The following is a 15,268-nucleotide window of genomic DNA, read 5'->3' as shown; positions in this document are numbered from 1 at the left end:
ACGTGCCTAAGCGGTGAATCTAAGCGATGTGTCTAAACGGTGAATCTAAGCGGTGTGCCTAAGCGGTGAATCTAAGCGATGTGCCTAAGCGGTGAATCTTAGCGATGTGCCTAAGCGGTGAATCTAAGCAGCGAATCTAAGCGGTGAATCTAAGCGATGTGCCTAAGCGGTGAATCTAAGCGGTGAATCTAGGCGATCTGCATAAGCGGTAAATCTAAGCGATGAATTTAAGCAGTGAATCTAAGCGGTGAATCTAAGCGATGTGCCTAAGCGGTGAATCTAAGCGATGTGCCTAAGCGGTGAATCTAAGCGATGTGCTTAAGCAGTGAATCAAAGCGATGTGCCTAAGCGATAAATCTAAGCGATGTGCCTAAGCGGTGAATCTAAGCGGTGTGTTAAGCGGTGAATTTAAGCGATGTGCCTGAGCGGTGAATCTAAGCGATGTGCCTGAGCGGTGAATCTAAGCGATGTGCCTGAGCGGTGAATCTAAGCGGTGTGTAAGCGGTGAATCTAAGCGATGTGCCTAAGCGGTGAATCTAAGCGATGTGCCTGAGCGGTGAATCTAAGCGATGTGCCTAAGCGGTGAATCTAAGCGGTGTGTCTAAGCAGTGAATCTAAGCGATGTGCCTAAGCGGTGAATCTAAGCGATTAATCTAAGCGGTGAATCTAAGCGGTGTGCCTAAGCGGTGAATTTAAGCGATTAATCTAAGCAGTGAATCTAAGCGATGTGCATTAGCGGTGAATCTAAGCGATGTGTCTAAGCAGTGAATCTAAGCAACGTTCCTAAGCGGTGAATCTAAGCGATGAATCTAAGCGGTGAATCTAAGCGATGTGCCTAAGCGGTGAATCTAAGCGGTGAATCTAAGTGATGTGCCTAAGCGTTTAATCTAAGCGATGTGCCTAAGCGGTGAATCTAAGCGGTGAATCTAAGCGATGTGTCTAAACGGTGAATCTAAGCGGGGAATCTAAGCGGTGAATCTAAGCGATGTGCCTAAGCGGTGAATCTAAGCGGTGACTCTAAGCGATGTGTCTAAGCGGTGAATGTAAGCGATGTGTCTAAGCGGTGTGCCTAAGCGGTGAATCTAAGCGATGTGTCTAAGCGGTGAATCTAAGCGATGTGCCTAAACGGTGAATCTAAGCGATGTGCCTGAATCTAAGCGGTGTGCCTAAGCGGTGAATCTAAGCGGTGAATCTAAACGATGTGCCTAAGCGGTGAATTTAAGCGATGTGCCTAAGCGGTGAATCTAAGCAATGTGCCTAAGCGGTGAATCTAAACAATGTGTCTAAGCGGTGAATCTAAGCGATGTGCCTAAGCGGTGAATCTAAGCGATGTGTCTAAGCGGTGAATCTAAACAATGTGTCTAAGCGGTGAATCTAAGCGATGTGCCTAAGCGGTGAATCTAAGCGATGTGTCTAAGCGGTGAATCTAAGCGGTGTGCCTAAGCGTTGAATCTAAGTGATGTGTCTAAGCAGTGAATCTATGCGATGTGCCTGAGCGGTGAATCTAAGCGATGTGCCTAAGCGGTGAATTTAAGCGATGTGCCTAAGCGCTGAATCTAAGCGATGTGCCTAAGCGGTGAATCTAAGCGATGAGTCTAAGCGGTGAATCTAAGCGATGTGCCTGAGCGGTGAATCTAAGCGGTGTGCCTAAGCGGTAAATCTAAGCGATGAATGTAAACGATGTGCCTAAGCGGTGAATTTAAGCGATGTGCCTAAGCGGTGAATCTAAGCGATGTGCCTAAGCGCTGAATCTAAGCGATGTGCCTAAGCGGTGAATCTAAGCGATGTGTCTAAGCGGTGAATCTAAGCGATGTGTCTAAGTGGTGAATCTAAGCGATATGCCTAAGCGGTGAATCTAAGCGATGTGTCTAAGCGGTGAATCTAAGCGATGTGCCTAAGCGGTGAATCTAAGCGATGTGTCTAAGTGGTGAATCTAAGCGATATGCCTAAGCGGTGAATCTAAGCGATGTGTCTAAGTGGTGAATCTAAGCGATATGCCTAAGCGGTGAATCTAAGCGATGTGTCTAAGTGGTGAATCTAAGCGATATGCCTAAGCGGTGAATCTAAGCGATGTGTCTAAGCGGTGAATCTAAGCGATGTGTCTAAGCGGTGAATCTAAGCGGTGTGCCTAAGCGGTGAATCTAAGCGGTGTGCCTAAGCGGTGAATCTAAGCGGTGTGCCTAAGCGGTGAATTTAAGCGATGTGTCTAAGCGGTGAATCTAAGCGATGTGTCTAAGCGGTGAATGTAAGCGATGTGCCAAAGTGGTAAATCTAAGCGATGTGCCTTAGCGGTGAATCTAAGCGGTGTGCCTAAGAGGTGAATCTAAGCGATGTGCCTAAGCGGTGAATCTAAGCGGTGTGCCTAAGCGGTGAATTTAAGCGATGTGTCTAAGCGGTGAATCTAAGCGATGTGTCTAAGCGGTGAATCTAAGCGATGTGTCTAAGCGGTGAATCTAAGCGATGTGTCTAAGCGGTGAATCTAAGCGATGTGCCTAAACGGTGAATCTAAGCGATGTGCCTGAGCGGTGAATCTAAGCGGTGTGCCTGAATCTAAGCGGTGTGCCTAAGCGGTGAATCTAAGCGGTGAATCTAAACGATGTGCCTAAGCGGTGAATTTAAGTGATGTGCCTAAGCGGTGAATCTAAGCAATGTGCCTAAGCGGTGAATCTAAGCGATGTGTCTAAGCGGTGAATCTAAACAATGTGTCTAAGCGGTGAATCTAAGCGATGTGCCTAAGCGGTGAATCTAAGCGATGTGTCTAAGCGGTGAATCTAAGCGGTGTGCCTAAGCGTTGAATCTAAGTGATGTGTCTAAGCAGTGAATCTATGCGATGTGCCTGAGCGGTGAATCTAAGCGATGTGCCTAAGCGGTGAATTTAAGCGATGTGCCTAAGCGCTGAATCTAAGCGATGTGCCTAAGCGGTGAATCTAAGCGATGTGTCTAAGCGGTGAATCTAAGCGATGTGTCTAAGTGGTGAATCTAAGCGATGTGCCTAAGCGGTGAATCTAAGCGATGAGTCTAAGCGGTGAATCTAAGCGATGTGCCTAAGCGGCGAATCTGAGCGATGTGCCTAAACGGTGAATCTAAGCGATGTGCCTGAGCGGTGAATCTAAGCGGTGTGCCTAAGCGGTAAATCTAAGCGATGAATGTAAACGATGTGCCTAAGCGGTGAATTTAAGCGATGTGCCTAAGCGGTGAATCTAAGCGATGTGCCTAAGCGGTAAATCTAAGCGATGTGTCTAAGCGGTGAATCTAAGCGATGTGTCTAAGCGGTGAATCTAAGCGGTGAATCTAAGCGGTGAATCTAAACGATGTGCCTAAGCGGTGAATCTAAGCAATGTGTCTAAGCGGTGAATCTAAGCGATGTGTCTAAGCGGTGAATCTAAGCGGTGTGCCTAAGCGGTGAATCTAAGCGGTAAATCTAAGCAATGTGTCTAAGCGGTGAATCTAAGCGATGTGCCTAAGCGGTGAATCTAAGCAATGTGTCTAAGCGGTGAATCTAAGCGGTGTGCCTAAGCGTTGAATCTAAGCGATGTGCCTGAGCGGTGAATCTAAGCGATGTGCCTAAGCGGTGAATTTAAGCGATGTGCCTAAGCGGTGAATCTAAGCAATGTGTCTAAGCGGTGAATCTAAGCGATGTGCCTAAGCGGTGAATCTAAGCGATGTGTCTAAGCGGTGAATCTAAGCGGTGTGCCTAAGCGTTGAATCTAAGCGATGTGCCTAAGCGGTGAATCTAAGCAATGTGTCTAAGCGGTGAATCTAAGCGATGTGCCTAAGCGGTGAATCTAAGCGATGTGTCTAAGCGGTGAATCTAAGCGGTGTGCCTAAGCGTTGAATCTAAGCGATGTGCCTGAGCGGTGAATCTAAGCGATGTGCCTAAGCGGTGAATTTAAGCGATGTGCCTAAGCGCTGAATCTAAGCGATGTGCCTCAGCGGTGAATCTAAGCGATGTGTCTAAGCGGTGAATCTAAGCGATGTGTCTAAGTGGTGAATCTAAGCGATATGCCTAAGCGGTGAATCTAAGCGATGTGTCTAAGCGGTGAATCTAAGCGATGTGCCTAAGCGGTGTGCCTAAGCGGTGTGCCTAAGCAATGTGTCTAAGCGGCGAATGTAAGCGATGTGCCAAAGTGGTAAATCTAAGCGGTGTGCCTAAGCGGTGAATCTAAGCGATGTGCCTAAGCGTTGAATCTAAGCGATGAATCTAAGCGATGTGCCTAAGCGGTGAATCTAAGCGATGTGCCTAAGCGGTGAATCTAAGCGATGTGCCTAAGCGTTGAATCTAAGCGATGAATCTAAGCGATGTGCCTAAGTGGTGAATCTAAGCGATGTGCCTAAGCGGTGAATCTAAGCGATGTGCCTAAGCGGTAAATCTAAGCGATGTGACTAAGCGGTGAAACTAAGCGATGTGCCTAAGCGGTGAATCTAAGCGATGTGCCTAAGCGGTGAATCTAAGCGATGTGCCTAAGCGGTGAATCTAAGCGATGTGTCTAAGCTGTGAATCTAAGCGATGTGCCTAAGCGGTGAATCTAAGCGGTGAATCTAAGCGATGTGCCTAAGCGGTGAATCTAAGCGGTGTGCCTAGGCGGTGAATCTAAGCGATGTGCCTAAGCGGTGAATCTAAGCGATGTGCCTAAGCGGTGAATCTAAGCGATGTGTCTAAGCGGTGAATCTAAGCGATGTGCCTAAGCGGTGAATCTAAGCGATGTGCCTAAGCGGTGAATCTAAGCGATGTGCCTTAGCGGTGAATCTAAGCGGAGTGTCTTAGCGGTGAATCTAAGCTATGTGCCTAAGCGGTGAATCTAAGCGTGTGCTTGAGCGGTGAATCTAAGCGGTGTGCCTGAGCGGTGAATTTAAGCGGTGAATCTAAGCGATGTGCCTAAGCGGTGAATCTAAGCGGTGTGCCTAAGCGGTGAATCTAAACAGTGTGCCTAAGCGGTGAATCTAAGCGATGTGCCTAAGCGGTGTGCCTAAGCGGTGTGCCTAAGCAATGTGTCTAAGCGGCGAATGTAAGCGATGTGCCAAAGCGGTAAATCTAAGCGATGTGCCTAAGCGGTTAATCTAAGCGACGTGCCTAAGCGGTGAATCTAAGCGATGTGTCTAAACGGTGAATCTAAGCGGTGTGCCTAAGCGGTGAATCTAAGCGATGTGCCTAAGCGGTGAATCTTAGCGATGTGCCTAAGCGGTGAATCTAAGCAGCGAATCTAAGCGGTGAATCTAAGCGATGTGCCTAAGCGGTGAATCTAAGCGGTGAATCTAGGCGATCTGCATAAGCGGTAAATCTAAGCGATGAATTTAAGCAGTGAATCTAAGCGGTGAATCTAAGCGATGTGCCTAAGCGGTGAATCTAAGCGATGTGCCTAAGCGGTGAATCTAAGCGATGTGCCTAAGCGGTGAATCTAAGCGATGTGCTTAAGCAGTGAATCTAAGCGGTGTGTTAAGCGGTGAATTTAAGCGATGTGCCTAAGCGGTGAATCTAAGCGATGTGCCTGAGCGGTGAATCTAAGCGATGTGCCTGAGCGGTGAATCTAAGCGATGTGCCTGAGCGGTGAATCTAAGCGGTGTGTAAGCGGTGAATCTAAGCGATGTGTCTAAGCGGTGAATCTAAGCGATGTGCCTGAGCGGTGAATCTAAGCGGAGTGTCTTAGCGGTGAATCTAAGCTATGTGCTTAAGCAGTGAATCTAAGCGGTGTGTTAAGCGGTGAATTTAAGCGATGTGCCTAAGCGGTGAATCTAAGCGATGTGCTTAAGCAGTGAATCTAAGCGGTGTGTTAAGCGGTGAATTTAAGCGATGTGCCTAAGCGGTGAATCTAAGCGATGTGCCTGAGCGGTGAATCTAAGCGATGTGCCTAAGCGGTGAATCTAAGCGGTGTGTCTAAGCAGTGAATCTAAGCGATGTGCCTAAGCGGTGAATCTAAGCGATTAATCTAAGCGGTGTGCCTAAGCGGTGAATTTAAGCGATTAATCTAAGCAGTGAATCTAAGCGATGTGCCTAAGCGGTGAATCTAAGCGATTAATCTAAGCAGTGAATCTAAGCGATGTGCCTAAGCGGTGAATCTAAGCGATTAATCTAAGCAGTGAATCTAAGCGATGTGCCTAAGCGGTGAATCTAAGCGATTAATCTAAGCGGTGAATCTAAGCGGTGTTCCTAAGCGGTGAATCTAAGCGATGTGTCTAAGCAGTGAATCTAAGCAACGTTCCTAAGCGGTCAATCTAAGCGATGAATCTAAGCGGTGAATCTAAGCGATGTGCCTAAGCGGTGAATCTAAGCGGTGAATCTAAGTGATGTGCCTAAGCGTTTAATCTAAGCGATGTGCCTAAGCGGTGAATCTAAGCGGTGAATCTAAGCGGTGTGCCTAAGCGGTGAATCTAAGCGATGTGCCTAAGCGGTGAATCTAAGCGATGTGTCTAAACGGTGAATCTAAGCGGGGAATCTAAGCGGTGAATCTAAGCGATGTGCCTAAGCGGTGAATCTAAGCGGCGAATCTAAGCGATGTGCCTAAGCGGTTAATCTAAGCGACGTGCCTAAGCGGTGAATCTAAGCGATGTGTCTAAACGGTGAATCTAAGCGGTGTGCCTAAGCGGTGAATCTAAGCGATGTGCCTAAGCGGTGAATCTTAGCGATGTGCCTAAGCGGTGAATCTAAGCAGCGAATCTAAGCGGTGAATCTAAGCGATGTGCCTAAGCGGTGAATCTAAGCAGTGAATCTAAGCGATGAATCTAAGCGATGTGCCTAAGCGGTGAATCTAAGCGGTGAATCTAGGCGATCTGCATAAGCGGTAAATCTAAGCGATGAATTTAAGCAGTGAATCTAAGCGGTGAATCTAAGCGATGTGCCTAAGCGGTGAATCTAAGCGATGTGCCTAAGCGGTGAATCTAAGCGATGTGCCTAAGCGGTGAATCTAAGCGATGTGCTTAAGCAGTGAATCAAAGCGATGTGCCTAAGCGATAAATCTAAGCGATGTGCCTAAGCGGTGAATCTAAGCGATATGCCTAAGAGGTGAATCTAAGCAATGTGCCTGAGCGGTAAATCTATGCGGTGTGCCTAAGCGGTGAATCTAAGCGATGTGTCTAAGCGGTGAATCTAATCGGTGAATCTAAGCGATGTGCCTAAGTGGTGAATCTAAGCGATATGCCTAAGAGGTGAATCTAAGCGATGTGCCTAAGCGGTGAATCTAAGCATTGTGCCTAAGCGGTGAATCTAAGCGATGTGTCCAAGCGGTGAATCTAATCGGTGAATCTAAGCGAAGTTTCTAAGCGGTGAATCTAAGCAATGTGCCTAAGCGGTGAATCTAAGCGAAGTGTCTAAGCGGTGACTCTAAGCGATGTGTCTAAGCGGTGAATCTAAGCGGTGAATCTAAGCGATGAATCTAAGCGATGTGCCTAAGCGGTGAATCTAAGCGATGTGCCTAAGCGGTGAATCTAAGCGATATGCCTAAGAGGTGAATCTAAGCGATGTGCCTAAGCGGTGAATCTAAGCAATGTGCCTAAGCGGTGAATCTAAGCGATGTGTCCAAGCGGTGAATCTAATCGGTGAATCTAAGCGAAGTTTCTAAGCGGTGAATCTAAGCAATGTGCCTAAGCGGTGAATCTAAGCGAAGTGTCTAAGCGGTGACTCTAAGCGATGTGTCTAAGCGGTGAATCTAAGCGGTGAATCTAAGCGATGAATCTAAGCGATGTGCCTAAGCGGTGAATCTAAGCGATGTGCCTAAGCGGTGAATCTAAGCGATGTGCCTAAGCAGTGAATCTAAGCGAAGTGTCTAAGCGGTGACTCTAAGCGATGTGTCTAAGCGGTGAATCTAAGCGGTGAATCTAAGCGGTGAATCTAAGCGATGTGCCTAAGCGGTGAATCTAAGCAATGTGCCTAAGCGGTGAATCTAAGCGAAGTGTCTAAGCGGTGACTCTAAGCGATGTGTCTAAGCAGTGAATCTAAGCGATGTGCCTAAGCGATGAATCTAAGCGGTGAATCTAAGTGATGTGCCTAAGCGTTTAATCTAAGCGATGTGCCTAAGCGGTGAATCTAAGCGGTGAATCTAAGCGGTGAATCTAAGCGATGTGCCTAAGCGGTGAATCTAAGCGGCGAATCTAAGCGATGTGCCTAAGCGGTGAATCTAAGCGGTTAATCTAAGCGATGTGCCTACGCGGTGAATCTAAGCGATGTGTCTAAACGGTGAATCTAAGCGGTGTGCCTAAGCGGTGAATCTAAGCAGCGAATCTAAGCGGTGAATCTAAGCGATGAATCTAAGCGATGTGCCTAAGAGGTTAATCTAAGCGATGTGTCTAAGCGGTGAATCTAAGCGATGTGTCTAAACGGTGAATCTTAGCGATGTGCCTAAGCGGTGAATCTAAGCAGCGAATCTAAGCGGTGAATCTAAGCGATGTGCCTAAGCGGTGAATCTAAGCAGTGAATCTAAGCGATGAATCTAAGCGATGTGCCTAAGCGGTGAATCTAAGCGATGTGTCTAAGCGGTGAATCTAAGCGATGTGCCTAAGCGGTGAATCTAAGAGGTGTGTTAAGCGGTGAATCTAATCGGTGAATCTAAGCGATGTGCCTAAGTGGTGAATCTAAGCGATATGCCTAAGAGGTGAATCTAAGCAATGTGCCTAAGCGGTGAATCTAAGCGGTGAATCTAAGCGGTGAATCTAAGCGATGTGCCTAAGTGGTGAATCTAAGGGGTGTGCCTTAGCGGTGAATCTAAGCGATGTGCCTAAGCGGTGAATCTAAGCGATGTGCCTAAGCAGTGAATCTAAGCGATTAATCTAAGCGGTGAATCTAAGCGATGTGCCTAAGCGGTGAATCTAAGCGATGTGCCTAAGCGGTGAATCTAAGCGATGTGCCTAAGCGGTGAATCTAAGCGATGTGCCTAAGCGTTTAATCTAAGCGATGTGCCTAAGCAGTGAATCTAAGCGATGTGCCTAAGCGGTGAATCTAAACGATGTGCCATAGCGGTGAATCTAAGCGATGTGCCTAAGCGGTGAATCTAAGCGATGTGCCTAAGCGGTAAATGTAAGCGATGTGCCTATGCGGTGAATCTAAGCGATGTGCCTAAGCGGTGAATCTAAGAGGTGTGTTAAGCGGTGAATCTAAGCGATGTGCCTAAGCGGTGAATCTAAGCGATGTGTCTAAGCGGTGAATCTAAGCGATGTGTCTAAGCGGTGAATCTAAGCGATGTGTCTAAGCGGTGAATCTAAGAGGTGTGTTAAGCGGTGAATCTAAGCGATGTGCCTAAGCGATGAATCTAAGCGATGTGCCTAAGCGGTGAATCTAAGCGGTGTGTCTAAGCGGTGAATCTAAGCGATGTGTCCAAACGGTGAATCTAAGCGATGTGCCTAAGCGGTGAATCTAAGCGATGTGCCAAAGCGGTGAATCTAAGCACTGTGTTAAGCGGTGAATTTAAGCGATGTGCCTAAGCGGTGAATCTAAGCGATGTGCCTGAGCGGTGAATCTAAGCGATGTGCCTGAGCGGTGAATCTAAGCGGTGTGTTAAGCGGTGAATCTAAGCGATGTGCCTAAGCGGTGAATCTAAGCGATGTGCCTGAGCGGTGAATCTAAGCGGTGTGTTAAGCGGTGAATCTAAGCGATGTGCCTAAGCGGTGAATCTAAGCGATGTGCCTGAGCGGTGAATCTAAGCGGTGTGTCTAAGCAGTGAATCTAAGCGATGTGCCTAAGCGGTGAATCTAAGCGATTAATCTAAGCGGTGAATCTAAGCGGTGTGCCTAAGCGGTGAATCTAAGCGATGTGCCTGAGCGGTGAATCTAAGCGGTGTGTCTAAGCAGTGAATCTAAGCGATGTGTTAAGCGGTGAATCTAAGCGATGTGCCTAAGCGGTGAATCTAAGCGATGTGCCTAAGCGGTGAATCTAAGCGGTGTGTCTAAGCAGTGAATCTAAGCGATGTGCCTAAGCGGTGAATCCAAGCGATTAATCTAAGCGGTGAATCTAAGCGGTGTGCCTAAGCGGTGAATCTAAGCGATGTGCCTGAGCGGTGAATCTAAGCGATGTGCCAAAGCAGTGAATCTAAGCAATGTGCCTAAGCGGTGAATCTAAGTAGTAAATTTAAGCGGTGAATCTAAGCGATGTGCCTAAGCGGTGAATCTAAGCGGTGTGCCTAAGCGGTAAATCTATGTGGTGAATCTAAGCGATGTGCCTAAGCGGTGAATCTAAACGATGTGCCTAAGCGGTGAATCTAAGCGATGTGCCTAAGGGGTGAATCTAAGCGATGTGCCTAAGCGGTGAATCTAAACGATGTGCCTAAGCGGTGAATCTAAGCGATGTGTCTAAGAGATGAATGTAAGCGATTAATCTAAGCGGTGAATCTAAGCGGTGTGCCTAAGCGGTGAATCTAAGCGATTAATCTAAGCAGTGAATCTAAGCGATGTGCATTAGCGGTGAATCTAAGCGATGTGCCTAAGCAGTGAATCTAAGCGATGTGCCTAAGCGGTGAATCTAAGTGATTAATCTAAGCGGTGAATCTAAGCGGTGTTTCTAAGCGGTGAATCTAAGCGATGTGTCTAAGCAGTGAATCTAAGCAACGTTCCTAAGCGGTGAATCTAAGCGATGAATCTAAGAGGTGAATCTAAGCGATGTGCCTAAGCGGTGAATCTAAGCGGTGAATCTAAGCGGTGAATCTAAGTGATGTGCCTAAGCGGTGAATCCAAGCGATGTGACTAAACGGTGAATCTAAGCGGGGAATCTAAGCGGTGAATCTAAGCGATGTGCCTAAGCGGTGAATCTAAGCGGCGAATCTAAGCGATGAATCTAAGCGATGTGCCTAAGCGGTGAATCTAAGCGGTGTGCCTAAGCGGTGAATCTAAGCGATGTGCCTAAGCGGTGAATCTTAGCGATGTGCCTAAGCGGTGAATCTAAGCAGCGAATCTAAGCGGTGAATCTAAGCGATGTGCCTAAGCGGTGAATCTAAGCAGTGAATCTAAGCGATGAATCTAAGCGATGTGCCTAAGCGGTGAATCTAAGCGGTGAATCTAGGCGATCTGCCTAAGCGGTAAATCTAAGCGATGAATTTAAGCAGTGAATCTAAGCGGTGAATCTAAGCGATGTGCCTAAGTGGTGAATCTAAGCGATATGCCTAAGTGGTGAATCTAAGGGGTGTGCCTAAGCGGTGAATCTAAGCGATGTGCCTAAGCGGTGAATCTAAGCGATGTGCCTAAGCGGTGAATCTAAGCGATGTGTCTAAACAGTGAATCTAAGCGGTGTGCCTAAGCGGTGAATCTAAGCGATGTGCCTAAGCGGTGAATCTTAGCGATGTGCCTAAGCGGTGAATCTAAGCAGCGAATCTAAGCGGTGAATCTAAGCGATGTGCCTAAGCGGTGAATCTAAGCAGTGAATCTAAGCGATGAATCTAAGCGATGTGCCTAAGCGGTGAATCTAAGCGGTGAATCTAGGCGATCTGCCTAAGCGGTAAATCTAAGCGATGAATTTAAGCAGTGAATCTAAGCGGTGAATCTAAGCGATGTGCCTAAGTGGTGAATCTAAGCGATATGCCTAAGTGGTGAATCTAAGGGGTGTGCCTAAGCGGTGAATCTAAGCGATGTGCCTAAGCGGTGAATCTAAGCGATGTGCCTAAGCGGTGAATCTAAGCGATGTGCTTAAGCGGTGAATCAAAGCGATGTGCCTAAGCGATAAATCTAAGCGATGTGCCTAAGCGGTGAATCTAAGCGATGTGTCTAAGAGGTGAATCTAAGCGGTGTGCCTAAGCGGTGAATCTAAGCGATGTGTCTAAGCGGTAATTCTAATCGGTGAATCTAAGCGATGTGCCTAAGTGGTGAATCTAAGCGATATGCCTAAGAGGTGAATCTAAGCGGTGAATCTAAGCGGTGAATCTAAGCGGTGAATCTAAGCGATGTGCCTAAGTGGTGAATCTAAGCGATATGCCTAAGCGGTGAATCTAAGCAATGTGCCTGAGCGGTGAATCTAAGCGGTGTGCCTGAGTGGCGAATCTAAGCGATGTGCCTAAGCGGTGAATCTAAGCGATGTGCCAAAGCAGTGAATCTAAGCAATGTGCCTAAGCGGTGAATCTAAGCAGTAAATTTAAGCGGTGAATCTAAGCGATGTGCCTAAGCAGTGAATCTAAGCAATGTGCCTAAGCGGTGAATCTAAGCAGTAAATTTCAACGGTGAATCTAAGCGATGTGCCTAAGCGCTGAATCTAAGCGGTGTGCCTAAGCGGTAAATCTAAGTGGTGAATCTAAGCGATGTGCCTAAGCGGTGAATCTAAACGATGTGCCATAGCGGTGAATCTAAGCGATGTGCCTAAGCGGTGAATCTAAGCGATGTGCCTAAGCGGTAAATCTAAGCGATGTGCCTATGCGGTGAATCTAAGCGATGTGCCTAAGCGGTGAATCTAAGAGGTGTGTTAAGCGGTGAATCTAAGCGATGTGCCTAAGCGGTGAATCTAAGCGATGTGTCTAAGCGGTGAATCTAAGCGATGTGTCTAAGCGGTGAATCTAAGCAATGTGTCTAAGCGGTGAATCTAAGAGGTGTGTTAAGCGGTGAATCTAAGCGATGTGCCTAAGCGATGAATCTAAGCGATGTGCCTAAGGGGTGAATCTAAGCGGTGTGTCTAAGCGGTGAATCTAAGCGATGTGTCTAAACGGTGAATGTAAGCGGTGTGCCTAAGCGGTGAATCTATGCGATGTGCCTAAGCGGTGAATCTTAGCGATGTGCCTAAGCGGTGAATCTAAGCAGCGAATCTAAGCGGTGAATCTAAGCGATGTGCCTAAGCGGTGAATCTAAGCAGTGAATCTAAGCGGTGAATCTAAGCGATGTGTCCAAACGGTGAATCTAAGCGATGTGTCTAAACGGTGAATGTAAGCGGTGTGCCTAAGCGGTGAATCTATGCGATGTGCCTAAGCGGTGAATCTTAGCGATGTGCCTAAGCGGTGAATCTAAGCAGCGAATCTAAGCGGTGAATCTAAGCGATGTGCCTAAGCGGTGAATCTAAGCAGTGAATCTAAGCGATGAATCTAAGCGATGAATCTAAGCGATGTTCCTAAGCGGTGAATCTAAGCGGTGAATCTAGACGATCTGCCTAAGCGGTAAATCTAAGCGATGAATTTAAGCAGTGAATCTAAGCGGTGAATCTAAGCGATGTGCCTAAGCGGTGAATCTAAGCGATGTGCCTAAGCGGTGAATCTAAGCGATGTGCCTAAGCGGTGAATCAAAGCGATGTGCCTAAGCGATAAATCTAAGTGATGTGCCTAAGCGGTGAATCTAAGCGATGTGCCTAAGCAGTGAATCTAAGCGATGTGCCTAAGAGGTGAATCTAAGTGATGTGCCTGAGCGGTAAATCTAAGCGATGTGCCTAAGCGGTGAATCTAAGCGATGTGTCTAAGCTGTGAATCTAATCGGTGAATCTAAGCGATGTGCCTAAGCGGTGAATCTAAGCGGTGTGCCTAAGTGGTGAATCTAAGCGATATGCCTAAGAGGTGAATCTAAGCGATGTGCCTGAGCGGTGAATCTAAGCGGTGTGTTAAGCGGTGAATCTAAGCGATGTGCCTAAGCGGTGAATCTAAGCGATGTGCCTAAGCGGTGAATCTAAGCGATGTGCCTGAGCGGTGAATCTAAGCGGTGTGTTAAGCGGTGAATCTAAGCGATGTGCCTAAGCGGTGAATCTAAGCGATGTGCCTGAGCGGTGAATCTAAGCGATGTGCCTAAGCGGTGAATCTAAGCGGTGTGTCTAAGCAGTGAATCTAAGCGATGTGCCTAAGCGGTGAATCTAAGCGATTAATCTAAGCGGTGAATCTAAGCGGTGTGCCTAAGCGGTGAATCTAAGCGATGTGCCTGAGCGGTGAATCTAAGCGATGTGCCAAAGCAGTGAATCTAAGCAATGTGCCTAAGCGGTGAATCTAAGCAGTAAATTTAAGCGGTGAATCTAAGCGATGTGCCTAAGCGGTGAATCTAAGCGGTGTGCCTAAGCGGTAAATCTATGTGGTGAATCTAAGCGATGTGCCTAAGCGGTGAATCTAAACGATGTGCCTAAGCGGTGAATCTAAGCGGTGTGCCTAAGCGGTGAATCTAAGCGAATAATCTAAGCAGTGAATCTAAGCGATGTGTCTAAGAGATGAATGTAAGCGATTAATCTAAGCGGTGAATCTAAGCGGTGTGCCTAAGCGGTGAATCTAAGCGATTAATCTAAGCAGTGAATCTAAGCGATGTGCATTAGCGGTGAATCTAAGCGATGTGCCTAAGCAGTGAATCTAAGCGATGTGCCTAAGCGGTGAATCTAAGCGATTAATCTAAGCGGTGAATCTAAGCGGTGTTCCTAAGCGGTGAATCTAAGCGATGTGTCTAAGCAGTGAATCTAAGCAACGTTCCTAAGCGGTGAATCTAAGCGATGAATCTAAGAGGTGAATCTAAGCGATGTGCCTAAGCGGTGAATCTAAGCGGTGAATCTAAGTGATGTGCCTAAGCGTTGAATCTAAGCGGTGAATCTAAGCGGTGTGCCTAAGCGTTGAATCTAAGCGATGTGCCTAAGCGGTGAATCTAAGCGATGTGCCTAAGCGGTGAATATAAGCGGTGCACCTAAGCGGTGTGCCTAAGTGATGAATCTAAGCGATGAATCTAGGCGGTGAATCTAAGCGATGTGCCTAAGCGGTGAATCTAAGCGATGTTCCTAAGCGGTAAATCTAAGCCATTAATCTAAGCGGTGAATCTAAGCGATGTGTCTAAGCAGTGAATCTAAGCGATGTGCCTAAGCGGTTAATCTAAGCGATGTGCCTAAGCGGTGAATCTAAGCGGTGAATCTAAGCGGTGAATCTAAGCGATGTGCCTAAGCGGTGAATCCAAGCGATGTGTCTAAACGGTGAATCTAAGCGGTGAATCTAAGCGATGAATCTAGGCGGTGAATCTAAGCGATGTGCCTAAGCGGTGAATCTAAGCGATGTTCCTAAGCGGTGAATCTAAGCGATTAATCTAAGCGGTGAATCTAAGCGATGTGTCTAAGCAGTGAATCTAAGCGATGTGCCTAAGCGGTCAATCTAAGCGATGTGCCTAAGCGGTGAATCTAAGCGGTGAATCTAAGCGATGTGCCTAAGAGGTGAATCTAAGCGATGTGCCTAAGCGGTCAATCTAAGCGATGTGCCTAAGCGGTGAATCTAAGCGGTGAATCTAAGAGATGTGTCTAAGCGGTGAATCTAAGCGATGAGTCTAAGCGGTGAATCTAAGCGATGTGCCTAAGCGGCGAATCTGAGCGATGTGCCTAAACGGTGAATCTAAGCGATGTGCCTGAGCGGTGAATCTAAGCGGTGTGCCTAAGCGG

The sequence above is a fragment of the Trichomycterus rosablanca genome, assembly GCF_030014385.1.
Source record: "Trichomycterus rosablanca isolate fTriRos1 chromosome 5 unlocalized genomic scaffold, fTriRos1.hap1 SUPER_5_unloc_1, whole genome shotgun sequence".
NCBI lineage: Eukaryota > Metazoa > Chordata > Actinopteri > Siluriformes > Trichomycteridae > Trichomycterus > Trichomycterus rosablanca.
This window is presented reverse-complemented; position numbering follows the sequence as displayed.